Consider the following 19,841-nt stretch of genomic DNA (forward strand, 5'->3'; position numbering starts at 1 on the left):
TTGGTCAGAGTATTGAGTACAGGAGTTGGGAGGTCATGTGGCTGTACAGGACATTGGTTAGGCCACTGTTGGAATATTGCGTGCAATTCTGGTCTCCTTCCTTTCAGAAAGATGTTGTGAAACTTGAAAGGTTCAGAAAAGATTTACAATGATGTTGCCAGGGTTGGAGGATCTGAGCTACAGGGAGAGGCTGAACAGACTGGGGCTGTTATCCCTAGAGTGTCGGAGGCTGAGGGGTGACCTTATAGAGGTTTACAAAATTATGGGGGGCATGGATAGATAAATTGGCAAAGTCTTTTCCCTGGGGTCGGGGACTCCAGAACTAGAGGACATAGGTTTAGGGTGAGAGGGGAAAGATATAAAAGAGACCTAAGGGGCAACTTTTCGCACAGAGGGTGGTACGTGTATGGAATGAACTGTCAGAGGATGTGGTGGAGACTGGTACAATTGCAACATTTAAGAGGCATTTGGATGGGTATATGAATAGGAAGGGTTTGAAGGGATATGGGCCGGGTGCTGGCAGGTGGGACTAGATTGGGTTGGGATATCTGGTCGGCATGGACGGGTTGGACCGAAGGGTCTGTTTCCATTCTGTATATCTCTATGACTCTATATCAGTGTTTGCTAATGTGCTATGCTGATGATGTACTAGAATATTGGGCTGTCAGTGTTCTAGAATGCCAGTGGTCTTCTCTAATTCTGGTGTTCCAGAAGAAACAGAAGTTAACTTCTTGGTTAGAATGGTGGTGTCATATTTGCTGGTGTTTCAATGTGTTGATCAGCTCGTTAGAATTCTGGTATGTTAAAGGTGTCATTGTGTAGAGGATTGGTAATCTCGAACTCTGACATGTCCAAAGGTTAATGTGTTATAAAGCTGATACCCTAAAGAGCATGTTAATGTGTTACCATGCTGCTTTGTGAGAATTTTGTTATGCTAAAATGTTAGATTATGGCATTCTGGAATAATTGTGTGCTCGAATAAGTATCTGCTAGTTGGTCTACTGGAATGTTGGTAAGTGGAATAAGAGTGTGCTAGAATAAGGGTGTGTTTACCAAATAATCAATGTGCTGGAATTTTATTTATGCTAGAATGTTGATGCTCTATAATAATGGTGTGCTGGAGAAATGGTGTGCTAGACAGATATTTTGTTAAACTGTTGGTGTGCAAAATATTGCTGTTCTACAATGTTGATGCTCTTGAATGTTGGTGTGCTGGATTTCTGCATGTAAAGTATTGTTGCGACAGAATACTTGTGTGCTAGCTTGCTGGTGTCCTGGAGGATTGGGAGAAAGTGAGGACTGCAGATGCTGGAGATTAGAGTTGAAAGTGTGGCACTGGAAAAGCACAGCAGGTCAGGCAGCATCCAAGGAGCAGGAGAAACAATGTTTCGGGTAAAAGCCCTTCATCAGGAATTGGAGGATTAGTCCTTCAGAAGGTTATGTGCTGGGATACTGATGTGTTTAAACATTGTCATTCTACAAAAGGAGCGTACTGAATTATTTATATGATATCGTCATGATCGGCTAAGATATTAGCATGTTAGAATCCTGGTGTGCTAGCATCTTGGTGTTTTGATGTACTCTTAGATTGATGTGCTAGACTTTTTGAGGGCTAGAATAAATGTCTTTTTTAAATGTTGGTGTTCTGTTGCTCTGGTATTCTGGAAAAACTATGAACTAGATTGGCTATTTATTGGAATATCCACGTATATGAACTTTGTTATGCTAGAATTCTGGAATTCTTGAAAAACGTTGAGTAGAATTTTATACTGGTAAGTTAGATTAAAAGTGTACTAGAATGATGGTATGAAATTTATTAATGTAAGCGTGTGTTAGTGTGCTAAAATGTGGGATTTCCAGAATATTTATGCATGGGAATACTAGTGGGCTGGAGCATTCTCGGTGGCTTATTTGTTGATGTGATAGAATGCTGCTATGCTAAAGAACAATTTGCTAACATGCTGGAATGTTTTAGAAGGCTGGCGTGATAGAGTAAGGGTGGATTGAAATAATGAAATTGTTGGATGCATGTATGACTGAGTGTGTGCGTATGCTGGAATAAAACCGCGAGAAAGTTGTAGTGCAGCAATTTTGATTTCGCCAATGTGGTGCTCTCGAATATTATTGGGCTAGAAGTTTGATACTCTATAAGTGCTCTTGTGTGAGATAATGGTGTGCTAGAACAATGGAAGTTTTATTTGCTGCAACATTGGTGTACTCGAATAATAGTGTGCAAGAATATTTGATAGAATGCTGCTGGGCTACAATGGTGGTGTTCTGCGCTAATGATGCTCATGTAATGGTGTGTTGTTTAAGTATTAAACTAGTGCCCTAAAGAACAGGATAAACAGCACCCATAAACTATGAAAAAACCCACGTGAAAGATAAGAATCAGTTTTGAAAAAAGGATGCACTTTCCATCCCCATCACAATGTATGACATGATCTTTCAGACATTGATGCACTATCCCAGTGCACAGTGGAATGGATGTTTCATTGCAACTGGTTCATGTTATTTTAATTTTTAAATCTGGGTCCTGTACCACCATCCTGAATCTCCTTGAGAAGTACCCATGAGTGATATCATATGGAATTGATAATAAATAGTATAATAATGTGGATGTTCTATTGTTAAAATGGAAATTAGCCATTCTAGGCATAGATTGAAATGGAATGCTTATTGTAGAGACATTAATCCATTTATAGCATTAAAGTGATTTGTAAATCCTGAGGTAGGTTACCACATGGATTTTTCTTGTTAATCCCATGCATGCGATTTGCTAATGGTAAAATTGATGGTTTGGTTTGACTGCTGTTTCTTGGAAGCTAGAATACATTTTACACTTGGTAACTTAAAATTGCTCTTTTGCATGACAAAAATTTCAATGCCACAATGCAAATAGTGTAGTAAGGTGGCAATTTACTGCTTAAAATGTGAATTAACTGGAGTGAATTTTAATGTTATGTACGGAGTTGTGGACACTGCACCAATTCACTTGCTGTCTTTTTGAGTGTCATTTCTCCTCCCTTACCTTCTTTTGACTGATATGAATTTAAATGCTTCAAATACAAAGATTAAAAAGAATTATTTGGAAAAATCGATTCTGAGAAGAATTTACAAACACTTTGTCATTATTTTCCTGATGCAATATTTTTCTTTTCTGTTTCCAGCACTTAAGTAGAGGTTTGAAATGCAAATAGATTTTCCAACCTGACTTTAAATGCCACCAGCAGAAAAGTTAAAGGCTGTATGCCAAAAAATAATGGCTGGGAAGAGACTATTAGCATCTGTAAATTATTCCCCATTCATTGATTTTTTTTTCATCGAATAATCCTTTGTAGGGACAGCTTTTGAAATGAGCGCTGGAAAATGAGAATAAATAACAGATTTAAAATGGGAACTGACTGTTCCAACACTACTCAACAGGACCCTATCATAGAACAAAGAATTGTGAATGTTGAAAATCCAAAACATAAACAGAAATTGCCGGAGAAACTCAGCAGGTTTGGCAGTATCTGTAGAGAAAAAGCAGAGCTAAAGTTGAATCCAGTGGTATTTCTACAGAACTGAAGAAGGGTCACCGGACTCAAAACATCAACTGTGCTTTATCTCCACAGATACTACCAGACCTGCTGAGGTTCTCCAGCAATTTCTGTTTACGTTTCAGGAACCTGTAACATTGGTACAATTTCTCCAAAGAACAGTTGTAAATGTCAAATTATCAGATGAGAACCAATAATGCTGGAAAAAAGAGCAAGAAGTTCAGTGCATATCACAGAACAACCACACTTTACAAGATGTTGATGATGGGTGACCTAGAATACATAATCTAACAGAGAAATACACTTTACAAGAAGTGATGTAATTACTCATGTCATTCAAAATTTGCTGATTCGGTATTTTCAACAATGCTTCCATCACACTGTGCAACTCTAACAGTGCATTGATTTTGATAAATCTGCAACAATTTGTACCTGTCAGTTAAAACATTTCACTGTCAGAAACAAAGCTGACAAAACTGCATTAGTAGCAGACATGAAAAGCTTCTTCTCTGACATGCAACAAAGGTTTTAATTCTGCTCAGCATAAATTCCTGACCTCATATCTTAGATGCCACAAAAATGCAGGGACTGTATAACTATCAGTAGAAGTGTGTAACCTGTTGCTCCATTTGTGTAAAAATCTTTGTTTATTTTGTCTGTTTGGAGCAATTCTATGGCCCATTGTAAATACTGAAGTGGCTAATCTTAACCAATTGAATGTGAACCGCTGATTCGACTGAGTTCACCTCTTCCTTCCAAGGCATCTGTCCTCTTTATGGACTTTCTCCATGCCTCATGTCTCTGTAAATCCTCTAGTATCCCACCTCCTGAAAGTTAATCAAGCTGTTATTGTTTTCAGATCCTTGTCACCCAAGTTTCCAGGCCCCAAAGCCTTGCATCTGCCTTAACTCTTATTTTGGTTCCCCAACCTCCTCTTGTTAATTGCATATGAGTTCCTCCCAGCCACTCCTCATAACAACTTTCAACTCCTGGCCTTTTACAGTTGCTCCCCAGGCCAAACCTCCTGCTGGAAATCCAGGGAGAATCTCAGAGTCTGTCATCGGGCCTTACTGCTGCACTCCCTGGGAAAGCCTCACTCAATACACAAGCCTCCAGACTGGACCTTTGGATATAGCTGCTCATGACCAGTGAGAAAAAAAAACACTTTTGCATTTTCCATTGTGATTGTCTGTTGGAAGACAAGTTTGGATTTGTACAGTTGAAGATTTCTTAACATACCAGCAATGGAAGCTTTTCTTTAAAAGAAAGTTGTGCTGTATTTCTCCAAGCTTTGCTGACACCTGTTTATTCTTATCTTTCTCATTCTACAACAAATACCCTGCTCTCAGTAAACTTACAATCTGCTTCACCAGTTTTATTTCTCATAATAATCGATTATTGATGATCTGCCCATGCCATTACGCCAACACTATGAAACTTGAAAAGAGTTATACATTTGTGAGTGGCTTTATGAAGGCTTCCTTGAATGCTCTGTGTTTGGTTATAGGTTGTTATTGGACAGCTCAACAAATTGATAAGAGGAGTTCCTGAAAGGCTTTTGCCCGAAACGTCGATTTTCCTGCTCCTCGGATGCTGCCTGCCTAGCTGTTCTTTTCCAGCACCACACTCTCGAATTGATAAGAGGACTCGGGCAATCAGATTAACAATTGTTTATTTCATGCCTGCGCGGGGACAGTCAGTCTTATCTCTGTGACCTAACTCTGATGGGTCACAGACACCTTCAAGATTTATACAAAGATTATAATATATATTACATTAGCTTCTGTTTTCCAACAGTTTTTTTTTTACAGGCATTGCCTGTATTTAACCTAAGGGCTGGTGCTATCTTGCAAATGGAGTTCCCATTTGTTTTTACAATATGACTGAAAATGTAGCCCTTGACTAATTGAAACAAATGTAACTCCCTCACCGGCCTACCACCCATTGCTATGAAGTATTTTAAAAATGTACCTACTGAGAACTGTGTTTCCACAGACAAACATTTGCAAATTGTGCTGGAAATGAGGGGATTGAATTTTATGTGATTGGACCTCCAGGGTTTTATTTACATGGACAAACTGAGCCTTCCACCGAGCTATTGGAAATTTCCCTTCCACTTTCAATTTCAAAATCTTCCTGCATCCTTATGAAATACTTAAATGGCATTGATGTGATTTTGTCTCTTTTATCCTCTATTCTCATGATTGACCATTTCATCATTGCCAAGACCAGCACTTGCTGCCCATCCTTAACTATCCTTGAACTGAGTGCCTTGCTAGTCCATTTCAGATTGCAGTTAAAAGTCAATCACATTGCTGTGGGTCTGAGGTTACTTGGAAGATTGGTAAGGGTGGCTAGCTTCCTTCTTTACAGTGCATTAGTAAAGAAAACAGTTTTTGCAACAATCTCTTTATGGTTCCCCAACCACCTCCTATTAATTGCATCTGAGTTCCTCCTGGCCAATCCTTATAACATCTTCCGTCTACAGTTGCTCCCCAGGCCTAACCTCCTGCTGGAAACCCAGGGAGAATCTCAGAGTCTGTCAACTGGCCTTACTGCTGCACTCCCTGGGCAAGCCTCACTCAATACACAAGCCTCCCTGATTGGACCATCAGCTCCCTTGGATATAGCTGCTCATGACCAGTAAGAAAAAAAAACTTCTGCATTTTCCATTGTGACTGTATGGCGGAAGACAAGTTTGGAAAGGGATTTGTACAGGTGAAGATTTCTTAACATACCAGCAACGGAAGGTTTTCTTTAAAAGAAAGTTTTGCCATATATTTCCAATGATTGTGCTAATGATGGTTTCATGGTCACAATCATTAAGGCTGGGAAAAGTATTGCAATAATGTGACTTCCTTCATTCCTTATTTCTTTCATTTTATTATTTGTCTTTCAATTCTTTACCCTCTTTGTTCCTGCAAATCCAACATAGCAATGGGAGCACAAATGAAATGGGATCCAAAAGAGCAGCCTAGCCTAAGATTCTTCCTCGTTGAGGACAATGAATCTGATGGCAAGGAACAAGACGTAGATGAGCTGTGTCCATGAAGCATAATCCTGCACCAGGTTCCTCTGGTTCACTCCCTCAAAGGTTAGTCCCTCTGTCACTTTCATTCTCCCTTGCATGCGCCAGCTCAGAGGCTTTCACCCATGAAGCATTTGCAAAGTGCCAGGAGCAAATGAACAAAAAACTGAATCACGAAGGAAATCCTTCAGTACAAATATTGATGTGACTCCAAGGCCAGAAGTTTCTATGTTGCAGTTTAAGTGTGGGGACAGATGTCACTCCCCAGAACCGCCAACAGAAAGCCCACTAAATCAACTTTCTATCACGCACTTCAGTGCTCACTCTGCAGGGCTTTTGAAGAATCCCTACCTGGGACTGTGACAGATGAAAATGTAGTTAATAGATTAATAGATTTGCAGGCAACACATAAATTTGTGGAGTTGTGGATAGTGAGGAAAGTTGTCGAAGGATATAGCAGGATATGGATCAGTTAGAAAGTTGGGCAGAGAAATGGTAGATGGAATTTAATCTGGACAAGTGTGAAGCGATGCATTTTGTGAGGTCAAATGCAACGGGAAAGTATATGGTAAATGGTAGGACCCTTAGGAACATTGATATACAGAGGGATCTCGGGATGCACCCTGAAAGTGATAACATAAATGGATAAGGTGGTAGAGAAGGCATGCAGCTCATCAGTCGAGGAATTGAGTATAAAAGTTGGCTGGTCATGTTGCAGCTGTTTAAAATTTTAGTCAGGCCTTCTTTGAAGTATTGTGTATAGTTCACCACAATATAGAAAGCTTTGGAGAGGGTGCAAAAGAGGGTTATCAGGATGATTCCTGGATTAGAGTGTATTAGCTATCAGGAGAGATTAGACAGACATGGATTGTTTTTGCTAGAGTGTAGGAGGCTGAGGGGATGACCTGATAGAAGAATATAGAATTATTAGTGGCATAGTTAGGGTGGATAGTCAGAGTCTTTTATCCAGGGTTGACATGTCAAATACGAGGGCAAATAGGTTTATGGTGAGAGGCAGCAAGTTTAAAGGAGATGTGGAGACAAGTTTTTTATGCAGAAGTTGGTAGGTGCCTGGAAACTGCTGCCAGGTTAGGTGGTAGAAGCAGATGCGTTAGCAAAGTTTAGGAAGCATTTTAAACAGACACTCGAAGAAGCAGGGAATAGAGGAATATGGCTCATGTGCCAGCAGATGGGATTAGTTTAGAATGGTATCATGGTAGCACAGATATGGTTGGCTGAAGGGCCTGTTCCTGTACTGGACTGTATTGTGTCTTATGTTCTATGATGTCTTGCCCCAAACTGAACTGCCAGCAAATCAGAAGCCGGCAATTGTCGTGAATAATATGTGTCCATTAAGTGATCATTTAAAAGTCTTATTTGATGGTGGATCTGGGAGGAAGACCATGGGCTTGCTGTCAAGGACTACATTCTTGTGGTGGACATCTCCTTATTGCTAGTTCACTTGAATATTTGCTGTTCCTGTCATTTTCTCCTCCAGTTCTTGAAAAAGAAAAGAATGGAAGTGTCTAATGTACAGGCCAACTTAGTGCCATAGAATTGACAAGACGAAGCAAATTAATGTTGGTTCTGAAATATTTCAAGTACATTATTTGATAATGCTGTGAGAAGATGAAATAAAGCATCTCAGAGAGATTGTGGACATCTCAACACAGCTACCCCACAACATGACGAAACCTGAATGCCAAGTCAACTCAACCATCGAAGGAACTGACTCTGCAGTTTTTGGAGTGATTAAATGACAGGGCTTTGGATGCATGACAAGCACATGCATCCAGCCGATAAAATAGGGCTGGCTTTTCAATTGCCAGCAAGTTTGAAATTAAGTATGGACACAATATAAGAATCACCTTCTCAGACATTGTCTCAATGCCAATGCCCCTGAAATCCACTGCAATTTCAAATGGAGAATGGCACGGAGGGATACAGGGACCTATTATCCTCCAATGAATGGCCCATTGAGCTCTCTGATGATCTTGATAAGAGATTGTGAAAGGCAAAGACGGGATTTTCAATGTTCAGTTCCATGATTCAAATCAGTCTAGTTCATAACAACTCTTAGGTTTGTCAGAGGCAAATCTGAAAGTTTGTTTTTTTATACAAGCCCAATCAGGTCCAAAGCATCGGCCACTAACAATCAAATTAATCACAGCCTTCAGCTGTTACCTCGTCACTTCCTTTCAGGCCATTCCACGTGACCATCTTTAGTCAAAGCAATGCCCAATGACTGAACGTTGGTCAGTGGGAACTACATTTTCACTTTCTTTCTTATTGGATCACAGCTGTGATGCTGGGTAATGTTTCATTAGCATTCCCCATAATTCCCTAGCATCACTGGACCAACTTCCACATGGACAATCGCAACAGCTCAGTCTACCCCTCAGCCCAGCTTCTGGGAACACGATCGCCATATGTGCTGTCAAACTGTTTCTCTAACATCCAATCTTAGAAGAGTTATAACTTGCTCCAGGTCAATGTTTAAGGATATTATTTACAGCTCCCAAAACACAAACTTCACTTCCTTATCAGGGGCTTCACTTCCCTCTCTGATCAGGATCTCAGGATCGGCCAGATGTTTTAGAGTCTGGACCCCCAGCTGACATTCTGACTTTATCATTTTACCCAACCTGCTCAATCATAGTGAAGTCTATTTGCCCCCTACCTACTTGCTTCTTTAAATTCTCTCTGACACCCTCTTTGGGGGGAGGGGGGGGGTGTTGAGCCAAGAAGGGGAAGGGGGTGCACATTGTTAGCTATTGTACAAGTAGCCTGGCCTCTGAAAATCAAACAAGATTAAACATTGACCAACAGGGAGGCAGCATTACATGAACAGCAATCAGATTTGGAAAATGGCCCTTAAAATGATTACAATCGAAGGAAAATTGGAGGCTGAAACCAAACAAATTTTAATATACTTTAACAGAATCATTATAGATTATTTAAATAATGAATTACCTCTCTTGATTATTAAACTATTTAAAAATGACATCACTGGCATTACAGATTTGCTGAGTGTGTGATTTAGACTGTGCTCTTGGTGAGAGATGCCAATGAAATTTTCTTTGACTGAGCAGCACTTGCTGAAAATATTCTAACCTGATGAATGCTCGCGCTTAAATGATGCTGATGGTTGCAAATCCAACCACATTCCTTCAGCTAACAAGGATTGGTGAGCAAGGGAACAAGTTGATGTACATATTGAAGCTAAAGGATTGCTGTCTTTATCTACAGCCTGTTATCTCTTTAGAATTGGATGGAATCTTACAGCACCCTTTCCCCCTGCTGTGGCTGAAAACCACTTCTACCCAATGGTTCATGATCTACAGATCCTGCCTTGAGATTTCCACTGATAGTATACACAGTGTTCAGTTTCTGAGCTCTGTGAGATCGAGTGACAATGTTTCTTCATTACCAGTGTCCTGCTTCTCTTCCAGTTCACACTCCCGTACACATGTTTGACTCAATGGCATCTGAAAAGAGAGAGGCATGAGAGTATGTTTGTGGTGAGACAATGGGGATGGAGATATGGGGATGGGGTTGGGAAGGAAGTGTTTCAGGCATACATTGTTATGATGATGGATCACAATCCCAAATTACTTAAAAACATATTGAACTTTTCAATAAAATGTTCCCTTAAAATAAAGCCAAGCCTGGCTGACAATGTAAGGTCAAAAAATGGAATTCACTGACCATGCAAGGAATCCCTGTGTTCAGTGATGGTAATGCTATTGAATGTCAAGTGAAGGTTTTGGAAAAGAGACTGCCCATTTTCAAATCAGAGAGTCAACATTGAGCGGCCATCTGCTACCATCTGTTGCAGGTCAGCGTTTCAAGGTTTAATGGGGAACAGCGCAGTGAACACCCAAGCCAATTACTGTTCCTGCCAGCAGCCATCATGTCCCCTATTTCTTGTGACCTGGGTTGGAAACAGCCTCTATGTGTCCAACGTGTCAGTCACTGAATCTGGGAGAACTGAAGTCAAGTCAGACATGTCAAGCAAGTGTAATCCGTGCTAAGGTAAAAGGCATAAAGAAGGTGGAGCTCTTATTACACTCAATGATTAATTGCATTGTCACCAAAAGACATTTAACTTTTCAGCAGCAATGGTCAAAGAAAGGATTGACATCCCTGTTAATCTGTTGACAATATTTGGAGATTTTAACCAAAAACATACTTCTTATCTTTCTTAATTGAAAATGTTCCAATACAAAACTACCACGCCATCAATTGTAGGAAATTGAAAAAAAGAACCAATACTCTAGGCTTTCACTCAGTGAACCCTATAACTTGTCATTATGGCCTTGGAGAAAGGGGAAAAGACTCATTTTGCCAGATCACCTCCCCTTTTATGTTGATTAAGGTCATTTAAAACCGTGGGATAAACCCAGGCAGCAGTACAAGAAGACAGTGTTTCAGTGAATCAGAATTTAAAAGCTTTGAAAGCAATTAATCATTACAGAACATCATTAAATAGAATTTGAAAGCTTTATCAAAGAGTTTACTACTATATTACTGCAATAGTGTTGAAAAAGACTGGCAGAGAAATAAATTACAGAACATTGAGGAGACCTAAGCATTGCCAAGGGTACATTCAAGGCTGAATCAGCACTGTGATGGTCAGCGGTTTCAAAAGAGATTAAAGATTTAATAATTCGTTGTGAAACGTGCAATTATATTGGTTAGTCAGGTCTGGAAAACAGAGTCAAGATTAGAGTAGTGCTCCAAAACCACAGCAGGTCAGGCAGCATCCAAGGAGCATGAAAATTGACGTTTCGGGCCAAAGCCTTTCATCAGGAATTGGTCTGGAAAATACTCCTGTCATCCCTGAAGTCAGACCAGATGATAAAATCGAGCAAAACTTTCAAGAAGAATTATATACTGAGGACATGATTGAGCAGTGCAACCTACTTAAGCTCGTGCAGATCTCTTGAATTGAAGGGGTTCAGACAGTAGAACAATCTGCTTAACAAATTGACACAGCAGAATTGTGTTTTCTCTCAACTGACTTCAAATAGCCACACAGAGCAATCATCTGGAACTACATGGTCTCCAAGAAATGCTTAAGTCCTCAAAAAGTATTATAAATATGAAGCATCTTTCTAACAGTACACTCTTCTTGATGTTCACACTAATCTGCTCTTGACTAGATCAAATGAAGGTGGGGTGATTGTTTTGCAAAATATTTCTGTTCAACCTGCAAACAGGACCTTGAGATTTTGGTTGATTGCCATTGTTGTGTTTTATTTTTCAACCCATGTTAACATCTCTGTACTGCCCTCCTGCAGTGATTCATGGGAGCACAATATAAACCTGGTTCTTTTAGGTGCTTTACAACCTTCTAGACTCAATCTTGAGTTCAATAATTCAGTCCATAAGACCTGTCCCCATTTTGTTTGCTTTTGTTTTGCAGGTTTTAGTCTTACTCAATTATTTCTCTGTATGTTGTTTTTTTGTATGGAGCTGTGCTTCATTGTGACATTCACACCTCATCTGGCTGCATCTTTTATTTCTTTATTTTTCCCATTATGACTCCCTTTGGCCCTGCACTTCCAACCTCTTGTCATTTAATTTTCACACTTTCACAGATCATCCCCATCGTCCCTTTTCCCAACTCCTCACTTCTTTAGAACCAATTGCATTTTTAGCTTTTCCCAGTTCCAGTAATAAGTAATTTACTATGAAACCATTAGACCACAAGAAATAGGAACAGGGACATGCTTATTCACTAGCACTTTGTCCCCACAGGTCTCTGTGGCAGGGAATCTCTGTCTTAAATCTCTGTCTGAGACTATGCCCTTTGGTCCCAGAATTTCCCATGAGAGGAAACATCCTCTCTGCATTTATCCTGTCAAGCCCCTAAAAAATTCTGTATATTTCCCTGAAATGTCACTTTGTTTCTGTCTCCATGGATGCTGCCTGATCTACAGTCCTTCCAGCCTTTTCTGTTGGTTTGTCCAGTGAGTATTTCTCTTTTCACAGAATCTGGTTTTGAGCTTTATGTAAACATAATATTTTTGATACAGTGAATCTCAATTGGATTTTACACTCTGGAGTACACAGTAAAAGCCAGAATGAGGAAATAATTGCTAAATTTGAACCTCACGTTTAAAGTGAGCTCAAGAGATGCATTTAATATTTCTGTGCACAGTTTATTTTCAAGTCAGAAATGAAGCTATTTTGGTGCAGTTTACACAGCTATAACTGAATGTAAAAGTGGCCAAGTGCCTAAAAGAGTTGTAACAATGAGCTTTAATTGTGTTGAACATTAATTGTCACAAGTGTTCGTTCTGGGTATTTCTCTCCTATTTCACATCATTGTTTAATTTCTCTGGATATTCCTGATTTACTCTCTGTAATTGAAATGCAAGGAAACCTGTGGGCAGGTAATATATATGGCATGTAGTCCCTGGCAGAATCCATTGTGGTTCACTATCCCTTCTTTGCTTTAAACAAATTCTTAATTTTACACAGCATTGTCTTCATCAGTTTCATCAAACCAACATACACTGAGACATTATGTAAAATATAATAAAATAAAACTGAAATGCAAACATCTTCCTTCTGCACCATGATAATTCTATAATTATTGTTGAAAAAGGACACATTTTATCAAAGCTTTTTGTCTTGCACTCATCAGGGCAGCACGGTGGATAAGTGGTCACAGCTGCCTTCGAGCATCAGGGACCCGGATTTGATTCCCGCATCGGGCGACTGTCTGTGCGGAGTTTGCACATTTTTCCTGTGTCTGTGTGGGATTCCTCCGGGTGCTCCGGTTTCTTCCCACGGTCAAAAGATGTGCAGGTTAGGTGAATTGGCTATGGGAAATGTAAGGTTACAGGTATAATGTTGGGTGGTGGATCTGGGTGGGATGCTCTTTGGAGGGGCAGTGTGGAATTGATGAGCCGAATGGCCTGCATCCACACTGTACAGTTTCGATGATGTACTAAGGTAAAACAAGCACGGTGGCACAGTGGTTAGCACTGCTGCCTCACAGCGCCAGGGACCCGGGTTCAATTCCCACCTCGGGCAACTGTCTGTGTGGAGTTTACATACTCTCCCTGTGTCTGCGTGGGTTTGATCTGGTTTCCTCCCACAGTCCAAAAATGTGCAGGCTAGGTGAATTGGCCATGCTAAATTGCCCCTAGTGATAAATGAAGGGGAATGGGTCTGGGTGGGTTGCTCTTCGGAGGGTCGGTGTGGACTTGTTGGGCCGATGGGCCTGTTTCCACACTGTAAGTGATCTAAAATTTATACCATAGAGGAGAGTACTGATTGACTGGTAAATGGACTTTGATCGGTAGTGATGTTACTATTGAAAAGTCACTAGTTAGATGGTGACTCTTAGTTAACTGCTAAGCTTTGTTTAAATTTTAGGTTGACTCTGAATACTCAAGGTATTGCCCTGACAGCCAGAGAATGGCTGTAATCTGTACTGATGATTTAAAACAGGGTAAAGTGGCTGTATGATGTTTCAGTCTGCAAAGAACAGAGCTCTGGATATTAAAACATGCAGCTTCAGTATACACACTCGTGTTACCTTACGAGTTCGACTGACAATCTTAAATGGGTTACTGGTGTAATTCTTCACACAATCAAAGTGATTTCCTGTGGTTCATTTCTCCAACAGCAAGAACACAGAAGAAGATTGACATCATTCAGGACAAAGCAGGCTGTTTGGCTGGCATTCCATCCACCATTCACTAGCATATTCCTGACATTCGGATCACCCACCCCATCCATTACCGTGAAGCTCTTGTAACCAAAAGAATGCACTGAAATTAGCTGCCATATTACAGCAAACCATGCAAATTGAGAATGGCATAAAATCATGGACACTGAAATTGTGGTTGTTCGCTCTTTTGTTTGTAGAGATGGGGGCCATGCATCAGCATTTACTGTTACACATTGAGGAGCGATGGCCATCACAGGGAAAGGTTCTCTCCCATGTTCCTGAGTTCTGGAGAGAACTGACAGTGTTTTCAACAAAGCATGAACCGCCTTATCAAGCGTTATTGACTGATAATTACTGCTGGACTAAGCTGACATATCTCGCAGAGTCTCAAATCACTCCAAAAGAAGTTCAAATTCTAATTCCCCTCAACAATGTAGAAGATGATGACTGGTTAGGTGATCCATTTAGCTCACTGCCTTCTGACTAATTGCAAAAGCTGACATTAAAAGAAAAAAGAGGAATATGGAGAGCTATGGATGGATTGCACAACAAAGCTAAAGTTTGAAGAGGTGTCTTTGTATGTGTTTTGGCTGACTGTGGTTAATGAATATACAACAATCTCTGACCACAGTATTACTGTGTTCTTGCCATTTGTGACAACACACCATTACAAGCTAGCAATTTTTTTACATTGGCGTACATGTAAAACAACAGGAGGGAATGCTTATTGGTGGAGCAAACCTCTCATCAATTCCTCCCCAAATCTAAAAGCTCTGCATGCATCAGAAAAATTGCAATTTACTCTACCATGTTATTTGCTTGGATCTACTATTCATGAATAATTAGAAAGAGTTGAGTCGAGCAGATTTTGAAATCATAACCGTGCTTGTAGTTGAAGGTGACTTTTGTCGTTGGATTTGATACATTAATGCTTTTGAACCTTCTTTAGCTTCTTGTATATGCTATGCTACAAACCTCTCTGTTAAGGCTGTAACCATAGTAAATGTATGTAAATGACGTATACGAGCAATCGATCCAGCTGAAATAAGTAGACATGTGGTGGAATTATTTGTCTCACGGAAGTGTCCCTTGATATTAAAAAGGTTGGGAACCAGTGTTCTATGGTAAGGTGGACCTACAAGTTCCTCTTTTGGCAAATATTGAAGGCTTGGTTCTCAATCTAGAATTAATATTTGGTTCTTTCAACATAAGTCATTGCTAGCTTTTTGTTGAAGCTTTGTCATTCACTCCGTAACTGTTAAAATTAGAGAAGTAAGAAATGTCAGCTTTCTTCATGTGTCTCACAGCATCATTAGCAAGTCAACAATTCTTTGCAAGAAATAATAAAAATATGGTTTTATGACATTTGCAAATCAATTTGAACATCTGGGTGAAATTACGTCAGCACTGAACTGACAGTGGGAATCCAGAGTTGAGCTTGACCTGATTCTAGGGTGACATGAAATAAGATCTCACACTGCTGTAGGTTGTCACCCCATTGAGTGTACACCATAAAGTAGCAATTATAGAGCTCTTTACTTCTGTCTTATATTTTCTATTTTCTGAATCTGCCTTCCCCAATGGATCTACAGGAGCGCAGAAACAAGGATATAATCAAACATTTCCTTTCCTCTGAATTGTCCCTTAGCTAGTTGGATGGAATGGGCAGGAGGATAATAAGGTGACATAAAGCAAAGCTTGGTGGTTGCAATGAACCTGTCTTCTGTGTCTGATTGTTTATGTAAATGCAGCTTTTCTCCATCTTTCTGGTTGCAACGTTACATGCTGCAAATGTTCGGAGTGTTCAGGATTCAGAAGCTTAAATCGTTCCTATGCAAAGGATGCAGAATTGGGACTTGCTATGAAAATTTAATTGAGAATTTATTTTTAGATTATTTACATAGGGTAAGGATAAGGAGGAGCTGTTTCTTTGGTTGGTGAGGAATCATCAATTCAACTTTGTCAATAAAATGACAAAATGAAAATATCTTAAGAGGTGAAGATTATTATATTATGGGGTTGAATCATTGCATCTTTAAAAAACTACTTGGATAAGTAATTTTAAAGATGGAAGATACAGAACACTAGAGTGACAGTGGGATTAGTTTTGAATTGATCCAGCAAAAAGTTAGCAGACATGATGGGCTGAATGGCCTCATTCTGTCTTATGAAGCTCCACGGTTTGATTTGGAAATAGCTAGATGTTTCTGGACACTTTCTGAAGAACTGACTAGGTTACAAGAGGTCCTGTTTCCTTTACATAAGGCAAGAATCTCTCCACAGCCTGACCATTTTCTTGCTGCCACTTTGAACAGACAGCAAAGCCTCAGAGTGAAACCAACTCTCTCCTTCTCTTCCACACTGTCGATCCTCATACCTCATCTTGTTCATCTAATTCTTCCACTTTGGCCCAAGACCAGGGTGACAGCTGCTCCATCTGGCATGTGGGGTTAGTAGAATGGTGCAAGTTGCTATTTGGGGAGCTGGGACTATGGCCAGCAGCCACACCAACCTTTCGCTAAAGGGGTGGTACGGTGGCTCAGCAGTTAGCACTGCTGCCTCACAGCACCAGCGTCCCAGGTTCGATTCCAGCCTCTGGCGACTGTCTGTGTGGAGTTTGCACATTCTTCCCGTGTCTGCGTGGGTTTCCTCTGGTTTCCTCCTGCAGTCCAAAGATGTGCAGGCCAAGTGAATTGGCCATGGTAAATTGCCCATAGTGTTAGGTGCATTAGTCAGAGGGAAATGGGACTGGGTGGGTTACTCTTCTGAGGGTCGGTGTGGACATTTTGGGCCGAAGGTCCTGTTTCCACACTGTTGGGAATCTAATCTAAAGGAAAAGCTGTCAGAAATGAAAGTCACAAATTCTGTCCACCATAATTAATTCTAGGGCTCGTCATTGATAGTCATATTTTAATATTTTATGAATTATTTAATTGGAATTTCCACTCCGTCCCTCCCACACACCACCCTCCAAGCCCTTTTAGGGACAGTCAGAGACTTCTGTGAAGACTCCGGACACAGTCAGATTTCCTTCTTTGCATCAACAATTCAGCTACAAAGGCCAACAGTGCAATTTCTTCTGAATAGGCCTGTGTAAGGGTCAGCTTCTTCACATCATCTGTTCATGTCTGAGAGTGGAGAATGGTGCAACCAATTTATAATATTTATATTTGACTTTTAAGCATACTGTATGAGCAGTTAGAAAAAAGCTGAAACAGTCGCATTGGCTTATGTAAAAGTTTTTAATCAAAGGCAAGAGAGCAAAACATGAAAAGCTTAAGCTTAAACTCTGCTTTTTAAAAAAATGTTATTTGTTAGCTTGAAGCAAGGTCATGCAATTTGAAAGGGAGAATAAATCTTTGCATTCTTCATTTTCGTGTACAGGTGCAATCTGTCCAATGTTTGAGAGCAGACGGTAAAGCAGAAAGCACGGGTGTTATGCAAAATGGTTGGCACACAACACTATTCAGTGGTGTTTTCATTCATTCTTAAGTTGTTTAATTCTCAGAGCAAACCTTTTAATGTCGCCCTTTCCCTTGACTCTGTGTTAAAAAGGGCCTGCACTGGCCTGTTTACTCAGAGAGCAAATTTATTAAGCCACTGATGTCAGATTAAAGGAAGAAAGGGGAGAAATCAAGGACACTAAACTGCACATAAAAGGGAATCGCTAGCAACCAATCTGTTCTACTTCCAACCATTTGCACTTTATGAATAAAGGGTCAATCTGGTATTGGAACCCAAACGTTAATGTTCTTATGTGCTTAAGCTACTTTACAGCCTGAATAAATGATGGTGATCCACACCACCCCGCCTAACCATTGAAGCACAGAATGGCTGAAGTTTAGAGAAATGCACTGTAAGCCAGAGTTCCTCTGTGAATTATTAACAGTTATTGATATGAGTCAATAGCGCAAAACAATCAATATGTTTAACTTGCCTTAGTTTTTGTGTTAATATTGCTATCCAGTCAATCTATATTTTTAAACCAGTGAAATATCTATACAACAGTGAATGTTATTGGGTTCCATTTCCGTTTTAAATTAAAGCCATTCTGTTCTGGTTGGTATATGTATTTGTCCAATCTGTTTTATGTTTCAATAAAAGAGATTAAATGTATCTCTGTCTTGTATCTAGCCAACTAATGTCCTTTAAATCTCCACAATTTACCAAATTAAACTAATTTAGAGTGCTTCCAAAAGCAACATCTGTAGGCTGACGTTACTCCCTGTCTTTCTTAGGCCATAGGAGCTGCTCTCCTTTGCATTGATCTCTGAATAGTCATGCCTGTCAGAAGCCCTATCAGCCATTATCATTCTAATTTTACTGCCTTTCTCGGTCCCTAATCTAATTTGCAATGATGCTCAAGCATTTCGCAAGCCTACAGCACTTTCTTCAGAATTTCAACAAGAGCATTAAACCCCCAATTTACATTAATGAAGTGCACATTTAATTAGGGGGAGAGGGTAAATGGAGGGCTCTTCAAGAGCAGTTGTGTGATATGATAGGCACTTGAAAAACTAAGAAGATGCATCTGATTAAGGACTTCCATTCAAACACCCAGGCTTCATCTCATTTCGCTGCATTCTCTATCACCAGAGCGCAAGATAAACTCAAATTTACTAAAGGCATCAAATGCCATTGAAAGAGACCAACACAATTACCTTTCATCAGACAGTTAGTGGGGGTCCTGGATCACTGCTCGAGCAGAATTTATTGGTGCTGTAATTTAGGTAGAGGCCAATTGCAACTTGTGCACAAAACAGAAAATAATTGAGAATGTGGAGAAGCTTGTGAATAGGGAAGAGGCCAGGAGGCTCTTGGTTTGTTCATAACAGAAAGTTAAAGACAAGGAAACAAAAAAAAAGGCAAATTCTTTATTGCGAGTTTCCAGGACTCTAAAACAGAGCTCTTTACAATAGCTTACGTTTTAAGGCATGTAAATGAATACAGTGACAAGTTGCAGATCTAGTTATCATTGGGCTTAAGGTACTGTAATATTTCTAATATAGATTGAGTTTGATAGGGCCCCTGTGTGTCATGTTGGGACATTTTATAATGTTGAAAACACCATGTTGGGACACCATACAAATCCTAGTATGCTGCTGTGTTTTAACAAGTCGGACATGGCATTACATAGAAATATATCACATCTGCAGCACTGAAGCAAGCCATTCAGCCCAACTGGTCTGTGCTCCACACAAGCCTCCTTCCATTCTTCTTCATCTAACCCGATTCCCATCACCTTCAATAATAAAAACAGAAACTCTCAGTAGGCCAGGCAGACTCCATGGGAGATAGAAACAAGGCCCACATTTCTGGTTGATAACCTGCTGTCAGAACTGTGTAACCATCCTTGGAACCTACTATCTGTTTCCAGAATCTTTAAAACACAAACATACAAATTATCAGCAGGATTAGGCTGCTCAACCCCTCCAGCCTGCTCCGCCTTCCAATAGGACTGGGGCTGATCTGATTACTGCCTCAACTCTACATTCCCACCTATCTCCAATAATCTTTGAACCCCAGGTAGTCAAGAATCTATCTAATGCTACCACTCCTCTCTGGGAAATAGAGTTCCATA

General features: G+C 40.1%; 1 long non-coding RNA gene across 3 annotated transcripts in view; it reads right to left on the bottom strand.

The window, feature by feature from the left end:
* LOC122539442 overlaps positions 1-19,841 on the bottom strand; it is a 59,442-nt gene that overhangs the window by 18,756 nt on the left and 20,845 nt on the right. For all 3 annotated transcript variants that reach the window (XR_006309081.1, XR_006309080.1, XR_006309082.1), the window contains exon 4: positions 10,001-10,058. This is a non-coding gene — a long non-coding RNA (uncharacterized LOC122539442). The remainder of the gene's footprint in view (positions 1-10,000; positions 10,059-19,841) is intronic.

Source organism: Chiloscyllium plagiosum, chromosome 32 (assembly GCF_004010195.1).
Source record: "Chiloscyllium plagiosum isolate BGI_BamShark_2017 chromosome 32, ASM401019v2, whole genome shotgun sequence".
Lineage (NCBI taxonomy): Eukaryota > Metazoa > Chordata > Chondrichthyes > Orectolobiformes > Hemiscylliidae > Chiloscyllium > Chiloscyllium plagiosum.